The sequence below is a fragment of the Rhipicephalus sanguineus genome, chromosome 1 (assembly GCF_013339695.2).
Source record: "Rhipicephalus sanguineus isolate Rsan-2018 chromosome 1, BIME_Rsan_1.4, whole genome shotgun sequence".
Lineage (NCBI taxonomy): Eukaryota > Metazoa > Arthropoda > Arachnida > Ixodida > Ixodidae > Rhipicephalus > Rhipicephalus sanguineus.
In genome coordinates this window covers 243,301,166-243,317,021 of record NC_051176.1, presented here as the reverse complement: position 1 = coordinate 243,317,021, position 15,856 = coordinate 243,301,166, and the positions used below count along the sequence as shown (strand labels likewise).

The 15,856-nt window shown below is 47.8% G+C and overlaps 1 protein-coding gene across 1 annotated transcript in view; it reads right to left on the bottom strand.

Annotated features, from left to right (window-relative positions):
- Positions 1–15,856, bottom strand: part of LOC119375555 (uncharacterized) — a 35,620-nt gene that overhangs the window by 8,118 nt on the left and 11,646 nt on the right. The window lies entirely within an intron of this gene.

Sequence of the window (15,856 nt, the reverse complement as noted above, 5' to 3'; positions counted from 1 at the left end):
TAATTCCTAAAATAATCTATACATGCGAGATCATTCCAGCGCATTCAGGCTTGGGCCAAGTTGGCCTACAGTATATTGAAATAAATAAATAAATAAATAAATAAATAAATAAATAAATAAATAAATAATTGACGACGAAAACGCATAGGAGTACAGCGCGGTGAAATCGTCAAAAGAAAAAAGAAACGAGCGAGCACCTGCACCAAGAGAGAGAGAAAGAGAGAATCAAAGTTTCGATTATATATTGGCGCATCGGGGGACAAGTGCACTGTGCGCACCAGCGGCGTAGCCAGAAAGCCAGAAACTTTCTTTCGGGGAGGGGCTGGGGGATAACCAATCTTTCTGCATGTTGGTGCGTGTGTTTGTTTGTGTGCGTGTACATATATACACATTCAAAACTGAAAAATCGCACCCCCCCCCCCCCCCCAATTGAGAGCATGTACCCTAATGACGTCACGTGAATCACCGTTCTGGCGTCACGAAGTGCGCCAAACAGACGAGAAACGGCGAGAGAGAACAACACACTCGTTTTTTTTTTTGTATTTTCAGAGACTGTTTATGGGGCCCTTTAATCAAGTTGTTTCCTCCTCAGACGTAATACGTTTCGCGTACAATTATTATCGACACATCTGTCCTGATATCAGATTGGCGTGATAGTACGCACACGAAGGACAGATAAGTGTGTCGTGCACGAGAGCGACAGCATGACGACAGTGATCGTACGAGTAAGGTGGCAGTTCACCAGGAAAGTTTCAAGCTACGCACGCGCAGCCGATACGCAGGGATCCAACTCTTGATTTTATAAATCGTTTATGTACACTTTTAGCGTATAATTATATACGCTTTGCGCATGTGATTAACAAAAAAAATAAGAAAATACTGATAAGATGCACGCAGGAGTTTCAGGCAATCTCTCTTCATCACTTCAAAGCTTTCAGTTGCGGCGCAGGCCTCCTCGTACTTTCATTCCAAAGTGTGTGTGGCGAACATACGCGAGAAGAGTGAGGAGATCGATAATTTCACAGTTGGCTTCGGCAAATCCGGCGTATCGCACAATTTTAATTGCTACGAAGCTCGTTAACGCCGGATTTTAGCGCTGGGCTTCAAAAAAAGAAAGAAGAAAAGAAGAAAACCTTGAACTTCACAGGCTCAGCCGTAGTTAACCGAAAAGCGTATAAAATTATATTGTTTGTATTGTAAAGGCAACTTCAAGCGGCGTCCTTTCAATAATCGTTATTCAACATAATTTTTCTGTTGCTGTTTAAGATCCAAAGTACGCCTTTATGTAGTTTATGCTCGTTTTGCATTCTTAGAGCAAAAATAAAAGACTCTATATAATTTCACATTCGACGCTCACGTCTGGTAAAGGAGGAATGATTAATGGAAGTAGTTTTAATCTCCTTCATGGTTCGGCCTGGCAGTTTCGATTTCTTTGACAACTTTGTTTTGTACGGATAGCCACTGCAGCATAAACGCCCTGTGCCTCGCAGAAAGGGACATTCATTTTGCAAACGTGGGGACATCGCCGGCGCCCAAGAGGAACGGTATTGGTCGTGAAAGTCCTTTCTCGCACTCTTCTCAGTTGCATTTTTTTTTTTCTCGTATATTCGTTCCTATAGGCTCTCACGGGCTGGTCTAAATCATACAGCACGCAATGACCCTGTACGCACACAGCCAAGCACAAGAAAACGCGAATGGCTTGCTTATATACACACGCACGCCGCTCCAGGCATACAGCGACAGACCATCTCTCAAGGGTTCTTCATAATGTACAAGTGATGTAGGGAGCACCACGGCTCCCATTTTCCTTTCCGCCTCATCCTCTTGCAGCGTGTGTGTCGCAATAATAGGCGAAAGTGAACTGCCGCAAACAGCGAAGCGATGGCAGAACAATGCGGGATTACGTATACCCTGTCCTCCGATACGCTTGCGCCACTCACACCCCGAATGCCTATATAAGGTGAGCCTCAATGCTACAGTTGTGCCGACAATAAATAAGGCTATACAGAGTGAATTGACTTCCTTAGCCGCCCTAACAGGCGCATTTATATACCGCGATTTGAAGTGGCCACAAGACTCTCCTGCAGGAGCCACGTTATTGCTGTCATGGCGCAGATTTCACGCACTGAATGTTTCACAACGTTAATTCATTGAATATCTGCTTATCGAATATAGACTTGTTCGCTGTGTCATGGATGAACTTGAATGGTAAACGACCCCCACCTCCACGCTGAATAATATGTGTGCACCTTGCTCCCGGGGCTCCCGCCATGCTCGATGCGAGTTGCACGGGTTGCATTCGGCAGCTAAGTGAAATTGACAATTATATGCGTCGCTTCCTCATTTATAACTCTTTCATCTATAACCTTCTTGTGCAGCGCACACGCACACACACATACACACACGCGCGCACGCACGCGCACACACACGCACAGAGGAATGGTTGCCCAAAAACAAAAAATGGACAAGTAAAAAAAATATATAGCAAACTGAAAAAAAAAGGAAAATTACTTGGCAATGGGCAGTTCGCCAGGAAGAGTTCACCTTGCAATAGATCGTTCACACGTATACTTTCTGTCCAAGTCCCACAGTACATATGGAATATAACAGATCCACTTCTTATATACCTGCGCATGGCTGCTCATCACGAGCGCTTGTCTAGTTCATTGTCCATTTTTTCGCTAAGATGCTTTTCAGCTCAATGGTCCAAGTGATATATTTTTTTTAATTGTGAATGGGCGCTTGTCCAAACTTGCTAGTTTTTATTCTTTGTTTTTGCATTTGCGTACTTCGCAGGGGCGTAGCCAGAAATTTTTTTCGGGGGGGGGGGGGGGGGGTTCAACCATACTTTATGTATGTTCGTGCGTGCGTTTGTGTGTGTGCGTGTCTATATACGCAAGCAAAATTGAAAAATTTCGGGGGGGGGGGGGTTGAACCCCCCCCCCCCTGGCTACGCCCCTGGTACTTCGCGCATTCCAGAAGAATGTGACCAACATTCTCACTTGCATGACCACAGCGGCACTCGGATGACTACTTGTGTACGTTACTTCTAGTCGAAGCCTGTGAAGCAACGTCCCTGTGTGTCGTGGGAGATCTGCCGCTATTGAGAATTTTCTTTGTGGATCAATTTCGTATAATAATGATTGCCGTGATTTAGTACTTTCAAACCACCTCTCCGTAGAAGAGTGATCCTTGTGTTATAACATTTCGAATATCCGCCCTAGACGCGGGGATTGAGCAATCCCGTCCTTCATTCAAGGCTTTTTTGGCGAGTATGTCGGCCTCTTCATTGTCCTTTATTACGACGTGGCTGGGTATCCATCGAAATACGATGATGCGACCCTGCGCTGAAGCATATTCCACAGTTCAATTCGTATGCTTTCAACAGAGCGTCCGTACTGACAGGACTGCTTGCATGCAACTACGGGTCTTGACTCGTAGCAGAAATTACGACAGAGAAAGCGTTGATTCTATGTCGAATGATCTTAGTGAAAGTTTTTATGCTTTCCCCTGAAGCTTCAAATAAGTTCCGAGGACGAGAATGCTCTCTGCGTATACAAACAGGTGAAGCAGATGTCAACAGCGGCGAAGCTTGTGGAAGCCGTGTTCGCAGTCTTTATGGTTTTCCATAAAGTTCGCTCGGCCTCGGAACGCAGCTGTCTTCGCCGCAGGATGCACGCCACTATCGGCTCCCGCGAGTACCGAGAAGGCGAGTATATCGCGGCAGACCTCTCGAACAGGCGCTTGTAACAAGGCGCTGTCATCGAGTAGGCCGGTTGCAACAGACTGGCTGTCGGGGACCGCGAGCTCATTTTACGAGTAGAGGCCCGAGCATCCTTCCCCGGCTCGGAGTGGCTGCCAGGCCGCCGTTCCAGTCGCGGGCGCCGGCGGTGAGTGGGGCACGTCGTTGAAGCCGCATGTCGTTTCTGCCGAACCGGAACAAAGGTGGTGGCGCGGCAGAACAAAAGCTCAGGCATCCGGATGCGGCGGCGCGAGCCCATCTTGTGGCGGAGCCGTTACCTCGCCCCCGGTGGCATCCTCTGATTTACGGCGGGGCCAGCGGCGACGGCCGCGCCACGCGAGAGTTGCCGAAAAAACGAGCGCGCACAATGCGAGAGGCTAGCCACGACCGGAAGGAGCAGAGGTCGAGATGAGGCGGCAGGGGAATGCGGCCCCTCGGCTCCAGCGGGAGGCCAGCGCCACTCTGACGCCGTCAGGAATCCGGCCGCCGCGCGTCGGCTTTCCCAGAACTCCGGGACGCGAGCGTCTTCGGGAGCGCCGAGGCTCCGCGCTGTGGAGCCCCGGCTACCGCCGACGGTGGTGGTCCGCAGCCGTTTCGTAAATTCTCCCAGCTTGAAGCAAACAAGAGTCCCGCTCAGTCGACCATGCGGCTTCGAACATCATTCCTGTCTCTGGATGCGGTCGTGGGCGGGTGGGGAGCGTGCTCCAGACCTGAGCGTACAGCCGCGCTTTTTCACTAGGAGATTGTCCACCTGAAGCTCAACCGGCATGTATATGCTCGATGAGGCCAAGAGGCAAACTAGGCTAACATTGCGGTAGGGGGGTACAATTAGATATTGCTATCTATCTATCTATCTATCTATCTATCTATCTATCTATCTATCTATCTATCTATCTATCTATCTATCTATCTATCTATCTATCTATCTATCTATCTATCTATCTATCTATCTATCTATCTATCTATCTATCTATCTATCTATCTATCTATCTATCTATCTATCTATCTATCTATCTATCTATCTATCTATCTATCTATCTATCTATCTATCTATCTATCTATCTATCTATCTATCAAAAAACAGTTGCAATATATAGTTGTAAGATGCATATGGTGTTCGTTTATCTGCCCTCTACCGCATACAATTCTTGTGTACTGCTCAAACTGCTCACTTGGCTGCTGTGGCGTCAGGGTGACGTTGGACCCTGACTCCATTTGGTAGCGTGACTGAGTGTTCGGGTTGAGGAAAACTGATGCTCGGAAGTCAGGAAAACGAAAACAAACACGTTTAATAGCATTTTTTACAAACTTATTTACATATATTAAAATGGAAGGATTAAAGAGTTCAGCGACGAGCGTATACCGTCTCTATAACACCTCAGGCCAGCCCTTCCTTCCTGATGGTAGCCAATCACCCACAAGACCCCCCCCCCTCGAGGACACCAGCCAATAGCACAATACTGTCGCAGATTGGATGTTGCACACGTTGATGCGGCAAAGTTCCTGCGGTCAATGGCACTCACATGGGGTCAGACCGTGAGAACGGGAGACGGGGCAAGTCCTTCCGCGCATCTTCCAGACATCAGGAAAAGGGTTACGGCGACCTAATTGCTCTGGTCAAAGCACACGAGCCCAGTCAGCGCCGTAGCATCGCAAACAACCCTCAGCGGTCCATTGTGAAGTCGGCGCCAGCTTTGGCGTCACCTCGCAGTTCCTCTGAACGCTCTCCCTTCTCTTCCCTTTGTGAGGTGCTCCTGGCCGCGGAGAGCCCGTCCCCGGGAAGGATCAAGGTGCTCCGAGTCGCGTGGGAATTCTTCACCGGTGAAGTCTCACAGACGACATATCGCCAGTGACAGTCATAGCGTGGCTCATATGAAATAAATAATTAAAAAAAAAAACGAAACAAATGCCCAGCTGGGATGTTACAATCGGATACCCATAGCTTCCCATTCACACAAGGTTATCAACGATATTACACTGAGTCACCTGGTTCCGCCAATAAAACGAGCGTGTACGGTTACTGAAAAGAAAACGAACTTAGCAGTATCAAGGCAATAAGTGTTCATCACTTACATTATCAGGTAAAGTGGTGACCGACACGACTCCAGCGCCAGATATGATACCGTACATACTCTTTTCTTTATTTTCTTCTCTGAAATGTGATAGTTGAGCAGCGTTTCTGAACAACAAATGCGCGAAGTCGATCATAAGTTCATACAGTTCACACAATTTCAACTTAAAAATAAAGACCGTGGTTGAGCGAATATTGATATTGTCGCGGCCGCTATATAAGGTGAGCCACACGTTTGCCTTGTTCGAAGGAGGTATGTTTGTATATTGGCGTTTGTACTAGCGAAAAATTAGCCTTCTGTTATAAGCGGCGCTCTTTCTGTCCTTTTTCTACTTCCGTTTGCTTTTTTTTTCTGTCTGTTTTCAGAGTCCAGCAGTGACGGTTCATGGCTATGAGGCCTGTGTGGTGTGGTATACCGTTACAAAGTTCGTGTGCAGTATGAACACGCATACAGCCTGATCAACGGACTTTCTATAGTGTATCCGCTATACGGACATTGTATAAATATATATAACGCCTATAATGAAAACGGCAACCGTGTGAGGTATACGTGGCTGGCTGGAAGTATGAGGAGTACCTACCCCGCTTCGCCATCGAGTTGTGACGCAGCTCACGTCGTCACCGATGCCTGTTTCAAACCATTATATAGAAACCTCACGTTGAAGTGCGCGAATACTCGCGCGTGCCTCGGCTGCTAAAATGTATCACGCCTGTTAAGGACATTTCCGCGCGCTCTTGCACTGCACGTTTATCGCCGCGGAAGCTGTGCTGAAGGGACTATGCTTCTCAGGAGCCCCCGGAAATAATTGAGATTGTCCGTGCTGTTCGTAAAAGCTCGCTTTTGCGTGCGCGTGTCGACTATTCTGCGCAATTATCAATTATCGTGGTATTGTCAAGCACACACACACACACACACACACACACACACACACACACACACACACACACACACACACACACACACACACACACACACACACACACACACACACACACACACACACACACACACACACACACACACACGCGCGCGCGCACGCACGCACGCACGCACGCACGCACCAGTATGCACTTCCAATTCTCCAAAGAAGCAGCCTCAGTCGCAAGTGAAGGGAAAACCAGCACGAGGAAAAGTAACTTTTCTCCCGACGACTTCTTTTATATAACAGCCTCACTAAGAGGCAACGCGAGATTTGTTCTTTATCTTGTTACGAATGGTAAAGGTATGCAATCGCAAAGGCGGTTCATACTAACCGCGCAAGCAGGTCCGATAAAGCTGAAGAAGAAGAAGAAAAAGAAATAACTCAAAAAACGTGACAGCACGGCGATGATGGTGGAAAAGCATGCGGCTTATATAATTTAACCTCCTCGCTCGCTTTCGTGAGTGCATGCCTAGATGCGTACGTACTCGCACAAAGTGCGCATAAATATATGCAACAAGAAGCTGCGACTTCGCCTTTCCGATCAAACACGGCAGCTTTCGTCCGCGATCGACCCGAATAAATTTTGGACGAACGCTTTAATGTCTGACCATTCAAGCGTCGTTCTCAGCTCGCGTGCGTATATGTATGTACATACAAGCCGTTGTACGGCGCTTGCGCAGGGCGGTCCGCGAACATTTCCCGTGGATGTCTTTGATAATGGGCTGCAATTAAGACCGCTTACGGAGACGTGCGACGATTTTCCTGTCCAGCTTGCGAGCAGCACATTTTGTGGTGAGCAAGGCAGGCCGTGGTGCCCCGTCTCCCTCACCACCCAGTTCCACTCTCACTATTCTCAACCGCGCCTGTCAAGACAGCCGCGCGCGTGTCCTTGATTATCTGCGTAAATCTAATTAAATACGCCCGCGGGGAGGCAAGCACTGAACGGAATCGAAATTTCGCGCTCTTTATTGAGCATGTAAATCGGTTCAGCCGCGTGCTTTTCCGAGATAGAACGCCGCGCACGCGCAATGACTTGTGTCGTCCAACTTGCAGAGCGCTTGCATAACGACGGCTCCCGTCGCTTTCCTCACCCTCAACCTGACCCTTTTCTTTCTTTCTCATTCTCTTCCCACTTCGCCAAGTTAATAACAGGGTGACGACGAACGTTCCGAAGATGCAATGACCCTAGTTGCAGAAGATGACCACGTCGATGATTTCTGCGCTCCTTTTTTTGTATCTATTTTTTTTTTCGAGGTTACAGTTCAGCATAGTGCAGCAGCTGAGCTCGGCGCAGCTGTCAGAGCGCTCGTAGACCCTGCCAGCGCCCATCGGCAGCCCCCATCGGCCCTGCTTGCGGGAACGGGTTCATGACGGGAGGCACGGCCCGGCGAGTGCTCCAGAATGAAAGAAAAATGACCGCAGCCAGCTCCCCCCTTCTTTGATGAAGGCAGTGGACGCACGAACATGACTCATAGCCGAATGGGGTCGGCGAGTAAACGAAATTCCCGACCGAGCGTGTCGGCGATTTGCTCCGTGAATTCTCGTACGCATACATACACGTAGATGCACTCTATACTACATATGTGTGTGCGCGGCGTGAACCAAGGAAGAATGGTTTGCATGGCGGTCTGAGACCTTTATACCCTACATTGAGGTGTTGTTCGTTACTTCACATTCACGTATAAGTAGTATACTGTGTTCCCTCTTCCTACTCAATTAAATGGAACAGAGGGTCGGAGGGGACGCCGCAGTGGCACAGAGCTCGGCTACTGACCCGAAGGATGCGGTTTCGATCCAGGCCGCGGCAGCCTTATTTCGATGGAGGCGAAATGCTAGAGGCCAGTGTATAGAGTTAGGTGCACGTTACGGAATCCCAGCTGGTCGAAATGTCCGGAGACATCCACTTCGGCGCGCCTCATAATCATATCGTGGTTTGTAAAACACCAGCAATTATATCATTGAGGGTCGGAGGGGCGATGATTTCCTTTGAAGAAATACGTAATATCTGTTGCATATTGATAAAACCTTACCAGCTCTACAAGTGCCACGTTGCTGCTGTCACAGAAAAGCCATTCAGTATATAATGATTATTACCTTCAGATCATCCCAGTTGCACAAGCGTATATTTCTGTATTCACTCGGTGTTTCTGAGACAAAATGTTTCAGGTTATTAAAAATTCAGGATCTTTGTTGGTTCCTGGCGGTTATGGAGATGAAATGTTTACCTTTCGCTAACCGAGATTCCCAGAGCGGTGACGCGCGTTAGGCGCTGCACAATATCGGCCAATAAAATCAGTAATTAACGAAATTTCGCTAGCCAGATTTGTAACTTGTGGGGGTGCTATCACCCCCTGTGAAGTCGTTTTCGCCTCATGGCTCCCGCGCGTCGTAGTTGCCGTAGTTAGCTTCGCTGCCGAGCGAGAGATGGCGCTGTTCTCGCGCGGTGGCGCCGCCTGGTGGGGAGTGAGGTTACGCGGGCGCATGAGGAAGAGTTTTTTTTCTCTTTTTGGGTTAGCGTGGCCGCGCCCTGTCTTCTCTCGTGGAAGGTCCGTGGGTACGATTCCGCTGATCGGTCTCACGGTCTCCCGCGGTGGCTACGTCCCGCGGTGGCTAGCACGTCGGCTACGCCGCATTCGTGCTACGTTGTATGTTTATTGTATTAGCATTTTATTTGGGTAATTTGACATGTTATCAGTTATTTATTAGATTCGGCTTGCGAGCTCGCTGTTATGTAAAAGTTGTTCATAAATGTCCCCGTGTTCGTTCCACTACGGCGTCTACTGTGTCCATTTGTTCCTTTAGACCCCAAAACTTTATTTGCTTGTCGGGTATACGTTTTAATAGCAGAATCGAAGACCTCAAAGCACAACATTTTACTACAAATTTGCGCAGTACCGATTTCGAAAAATAGATTCTAAAAATGTGCCGTGCACGAGACGCATTACTGTTCCTGTAAATACCGCTTTTCTGTAAGGCTTTTTTTTTTTGGAAAAATATTACTTTGAACATCGATATGTATTCCGTTAGTGATTATCGGTATTTGTTCCTCGAAACTGGTAATGTTTCTAGTAAGCTTCTAGCAAAAATGACATCAATTTTGCGATTAAAGCGTGCCTCATAAGTCACAATGAAATATTAATGGTTTTAAAAAGGCTAATTAAGCGAAATTCACTCTGCAGCCTGCGCAAAAGGTAGCGCTTTGAGCATTCCGTGGCTAATTGGAATTCCGAAAATATGATCCTATAGGCATTAATTAAAAATGCAAGTTAGCAAAACGTCGCCAATTTATAATCGCACTGGCGATTATCGCGGAATATTTGATACGTATATGTGAAGCTTCGTGAGGAATAACTCATCTATTCGTTTCAAACCCCCCCCCCCCCTTTATTTTTTCTGCTTCATAATGATTAAAAAAAAAAACAGCCGTACCGCAGAAGCAAGCGGTATAAACGTTGAAGAAAGTATAGACAGATGAAACACGGCTGTGAAAATGTGTGCTTGCGTTTATATACTGGGCGCGCGCACTGTTCACGCCGTATAGGAGAATCGCTTTCGTGCATCCAGTTCCTTTCGATCCCGGGTTCCATCATTACCTTTCTGTGCCATAATATCGTTCTTGGGCGCACAGAGCCGTGCGTGCACACAGGACGGAAACGAAAGATATATATATATATATATATATACACACGATGGCGGATGATATACCGCTGGTGCCGGCGGTTATATTTAACCCGGAAGAGATTGATTACGCAACGATTGTCCCAACAGAATGAAAAAGAGAAAAGACGCTCGCTGTATGTACATTACGCATGCTTTTAATATTTTTGACGTGCGCAAACTCAATTCCCAGCTGCGTTGATTCTTTCCTTTCTTTGTTTATTTTATTTGTTCTTCCTAACAACAGGCCCGAGCTCTCATTTTGGCTCATTTGGGCTGAAATAGAGGCCAGTTATTCAATATCCCATTTATAAAATTGGCACTGTGCTCATCTATCTGCGCCTCGTCCCGCGCTCCCCCCCCCCTTTTTTTTGTTCTTTTTTCTTTCCCCGACCCGGCGAAAGTAAAGAGGGAGCAAACGTTTAAAAAAAAAAAAGGCGGAAGATGCGGGAGAACAGCAGAAGGTTAAAGATGGCTCGGCTACGTATGTACCTTAGAGCAGAATCGAGGCAGCAAAAGAAGACGGGCAAATATGGCAGCGCATCAGCGTCGGCTCGTATAGCGGACGGAACCCAAATGACACTGGACTAATCAGCCCGTAATTAATGCATACTGGACGCAGTGGAGCCCTCGATACGGCTCTCGAACGTGGCTAATTGAAACCGATCCCTGGGGTAATCAGCAGCAGAGCAGCTGCCTCTCGTCGCTGCTGCATCGCGGCCGTCTTGGCCCCCATGCAGTTCGCTTCGGGCGCACACTGCCCGGGCCAGTTCTCCACATTGCGCTGCTCGCCACCTCCGGATGTTATTACGCTCTCCATACGAATAGGTGCCGCTGAAGGCTGCGCGGATCTCCTGCCTCCACGTTCCCATTAGTGCAAATGTAGTCGGCTGCTGAAGTTTTTCAATTCGCCTTGGCAGATTCTTCCCGTTCAATCCATCCAAACGCGCCCACCTAAATTTGCTGGAGGGCTTCAAGTCGTCGGTGTAACTGAGTTGTACATTGTTTCCGCATGCGGTGTGGACTTCCCGCCGGGTTCCTGAAGTCATCACGATGTGTGTGTGTGTGTGTGTGTGTGTGTGTGTGTGTGTGTGTGTGTGTGTTTGTGTGTGTGTGTGTGTGTTGTGTTGTGTGTGTGTGTGTGTGTGTGTGTGTGTGTGTGTGTGTGTGTGTGTGTGTGTGTGTGTGTGTGTGTGTGTGTGTGTGTGTGTGTGTGTGTGTGTGTGTGTGTGTGTGTGTGTGTGTGTGTGTGTGTGTGTGTGTGTGTGTGTAACAACGCACGTGCTATCGCGTTTAAAGCCTGCGTGATGCCTGCTCTTCGCTTTGACTGCGCACTGATAGCGTTTTCTTTTTTTTTTTTTGTTTAGACAGAAGAATCACTAATATAGACAAAGTAACCCCTCTAACATCCCCCACATAAATATACTGCGCGCACAGTGACATTATCCTTAACGAAGTTTTTCCTGACCGTGTCATTCCTGTCTATAGCGTTTGCTTTTCGCTTTGGATTACATTGCTATAGTGTAAAGAAAATCAATATAGAAATACACGCATAGTCCCTCAAACTGTTGCTGTACTTTACCTCACTCGGTATATATCTCGTATACATCTCGACGTCTGGAATGGATGACACGAGATATAAGCTTAAGCTCCTCTTGAGACTTTCGACTGCGAAGAGCGGGGGCGGCGCGCAGAGCCGCGCTAATATATATAAGAGTTGAGCGCATGCGTAAATGTGCTCACATAGGCTCGGTCGAATGCAGAACCCGTGGCCGGTACATCTGGCAAGGGGCGCCTTTCTCTTTCGCGTGTGTTCGTCACGAAATCACGTGTATAGGACACGTCAGTCAGGTGTGCCGGCCGCGCCGATGGTTTCTTGATGATGGATCGCCGGCATGCTGCCCCTCCCCTGATCTGTGCTCCGCGCCATCCGCATTTGCGCTTGTTTTTCGCTGCTCCGGCCCCACTTTTATCTCACCTTCCATTTCGTGCCCGTCTCATCAGAGCAGAGGGCCCCACCTCTTCTTGCGGACGTGGAAGAACACTGACCGCGCCAATTTTCGCAGAACTGCGTTGCACGTAATTACTTTCTTTTATTGCAGGGCCTAGTCAGAAATGCACGCCATATATATATAGGCTGGTCGTCGCTGAAGATGATGGGCTGACATGACACAGCGAAACGGTACGCAAACGCACGTTGTGCTATGAAATATCGTGATTCGGTCTTGCTGCCTCCCGCTCAACGATTTTCTTCCTCGTAAATATTTAGCAATAACGAAAGCATGTTGAAACATAAGGCGATCATTAGGCTACTAAATAACTATAGCGAAGTCTGTTCTGATGTCATAGCGCACGAAAGAACCGCTTCTGAACGAAAGAAAGGACTTGTCACGATGTGTGCGGATCATCGGCTTTGTCATCGCATATAACGACTTCACTCGCCTAGCAATTTATATCTCCCCCTGACCCTTTTTTTATGGAATTGTTTTTTTTTGCAACTGAATTTAACATTTAATTAAAAATTCGTTTTATATACGCGCCGTAATCGTGATATAGTTATGAAGAAGGCCGTAGGGGACCGCGGAATAATTTGGACCACGACCTGGGGTATCGTAACGTACACATTAATCTAAGTACACGAGCATATCTTGCATTTCGCCCCCCCCCCCCCCCCATTGATAATGCAGCTGCCGTTGCCGGGACTTGAACCCGCGACCTCAAGCACAGCAGCAACGCAACACCACATATAGCCGGCCACTATGGACTACAGCAAGGAGGGGGGGGGGGTTACTGCGTCCAAGGAAATATTTCATGCACCTGCAGGCACTCCTTGGTATTGTACTTGCTGTTCTGCATTCGGTACACATAAACGACGTGATATACCATGCGCTTTGAAAGATTACGTCCATTTTATGCGCGTTCTGGTGCTGCCATTAAAAGTAAAGTTTGGAAAAAGCGCGAGTGCGTGCGTGTCTTTCCTGCGTGGGGGCTTTTTGTTCTGTTTTTCGTGGGAATATCTAACGCAAATCCCACACAAACAAGTGTATGCGGTGCCTGCACCTTTACTAACCGAGGCTAAAACGCTTACGCCACTTCACTGCAGCCCCGCAACAGCAGCAACTAAATACCGAGAAAAGCGTGCGAGCTCGCACGAAGGCGGAAATGGGTACATTTAATGACGTTCGGCCGCATGTCCTCCCACGCACGTCACCTATATAGGACTGCGTGATCCCATGAAATCAGTCGACCGCATTTTGGCGACGTGCAAAGCATCACTATATATATATATATATATATATATATATATATATATATATATATATTATATATATATATATATATATATATATATATATATATATATATATATATATATATATATATATATATATATATATATATATATATATATATATATATATATATATAAGCGCGCTCAAATACCCGGGGCTGATATTGCTTGTGCCGTTGCTACATGCATGCGGACGTAGCTTCTCGTGTCGCAGAGAATTTTCTGACATCGGGACCTTAATTACGCGGTGCCTCGCTAAGCCACGACAGATGCGACGCTGTTGCTGCTGGGGGAAAAGCTAAGCCTGTCACAGGGCGACGTGCTGATTAGGCGTCGCCGGGCAAAGCGGCCCCGTGTGTAGGTCAAGCTCATGCTTTCGGGATAAACAAGCGGATCGTGACAGCGAAGAGGAAGGCCGAGCTGGGAAGCCGGGATTGGACGCGATTGGAGCGGATTTGTCGGATCCGAGCCGCAGATATATGCTCCCATGTCGGCAACAAGTTGGCATCGCTGCCGCGGGGAAATCGATCAGCGACTCGACAGGGAATCGCATCCGAATTGCAGTATGTTGCCGCAGGCCCTTCGCCGATGTAGCGTTTGTTCGAGACGCACGTGGAGCTAAGAGGCCGTGGCGCGTGCATCCATGGGCGCCCAACTTTTTCCACGAGGACGCCCGCTCCTGTTACCGGGGTTCGGACGATTATCCTTTCTCCCCAATTACCGTGACGCGCCTTTGGTTTCGTTCGCGAAGTATCCCAGTTTCGTTTCTCTCGTCGCTATGCGTGACCTGCAAAAGTTACGAAGAGCGAAATGCTCCAGGACACTATGTGTATTCGATCCCGAAAGAAATTAATATTTTTTTTTTCTGACGACACTCATCGTTAGCTTTGAAAACCATAACTTCATGAAAGGATCTGCTTACAAAAACCACTTTCCAAAGAAAAAAAAAAGCATTTTATCCACTTGTCCGGGCTTATCGCATACGCGCGCGACACTTGAGATTCGGTATCCATGGTAGAGTAAAAGGCAGATTGCAATGCAATCAATCCATGGCAGATTGCATATGGAAGTTGACTGGAAAAGCGTTCGTTCGGCCATACTTTACAGATGAGAGGGGGAAAACAAAATAACGGGAGAAAGACAGATTCCCTGAAAGCACGTGCGCACAAGGAAAGTCATTTGGCCGAACCCGGTCAGACAGGCCTGCTGATCGTGGGAAAAACACATCACCGACTTACGTCATTGCCATTTCTCCCGCTGTGTGGTGAGTGCTGTTTAGGAAGAACATTAATGCTACACAAGAATGTTAGACATGCTTTGCGGGTACCGTGTAAAACGTTTGAAATGTGTGCTAATTAATTGAGGATTTTCTTGACGCTTATCAGGTTTAGTGTTTCCGAAGTGCTATACGCATATATGAACATGAAAGTCTGTTAGGATTGAGGCGTAAGCTGCGATTAATATGTTGGAAAAGTTCAATATAGCTGTAGCAAACGATTCATACTGCAGTCGTACTCGCTGTTTTGAACATTGAAGTGTGTTACAACGTGCGTAAGCTGCTATATGGGCTCACTCCAACAGCCGCTTTTGTAGCGATGCCGTCCGCCGCCGCCGGTGTCTGTAGCCAGCGGTAGCGTAGCCAGAATTTTTTTTCGGGGGGGGGGGGGGGGGGGTGAGTTCAACCATACTTTACGTATGTTCGTGCGTGCGTTTTCATGTGTGCGTGTCTACCTACACATGAAAAACTGAAAAATTTCGGGGAGGTTTGAACCCCCCCCCCCCTGGCTACACCATTATCCGCGAGGAACGAGCGCGGCAGCTTTGGACGGTGCGCTAATATACTTGCGCATATGCGAGTTGTGAGCGAAAGACGGCCTCTCGTCTGCTGTTGTGCTCGGCTCTGGGCGTCACTATTCTTTGAGCCGACTCCCTGCCAGTATAAATTGCTCGAAATCACAAATATCGCGCCGATATATCTGCGCCGACCATATGCAGCATTCTTTGCGGCACTGCTAACGCGGGCGCTTTCATAGTCCCGACGGCAGTGGACAGACTGCCATGGAGGTGGTCGTATCAACTTTATTGGTGTAAAAGTCAACTATCCTGCGCCTCAGGGTGGCTCAGGAAGCGACTCTTTCGGTGCAGGAAACGATGGCCAACTGTTTCTCGCG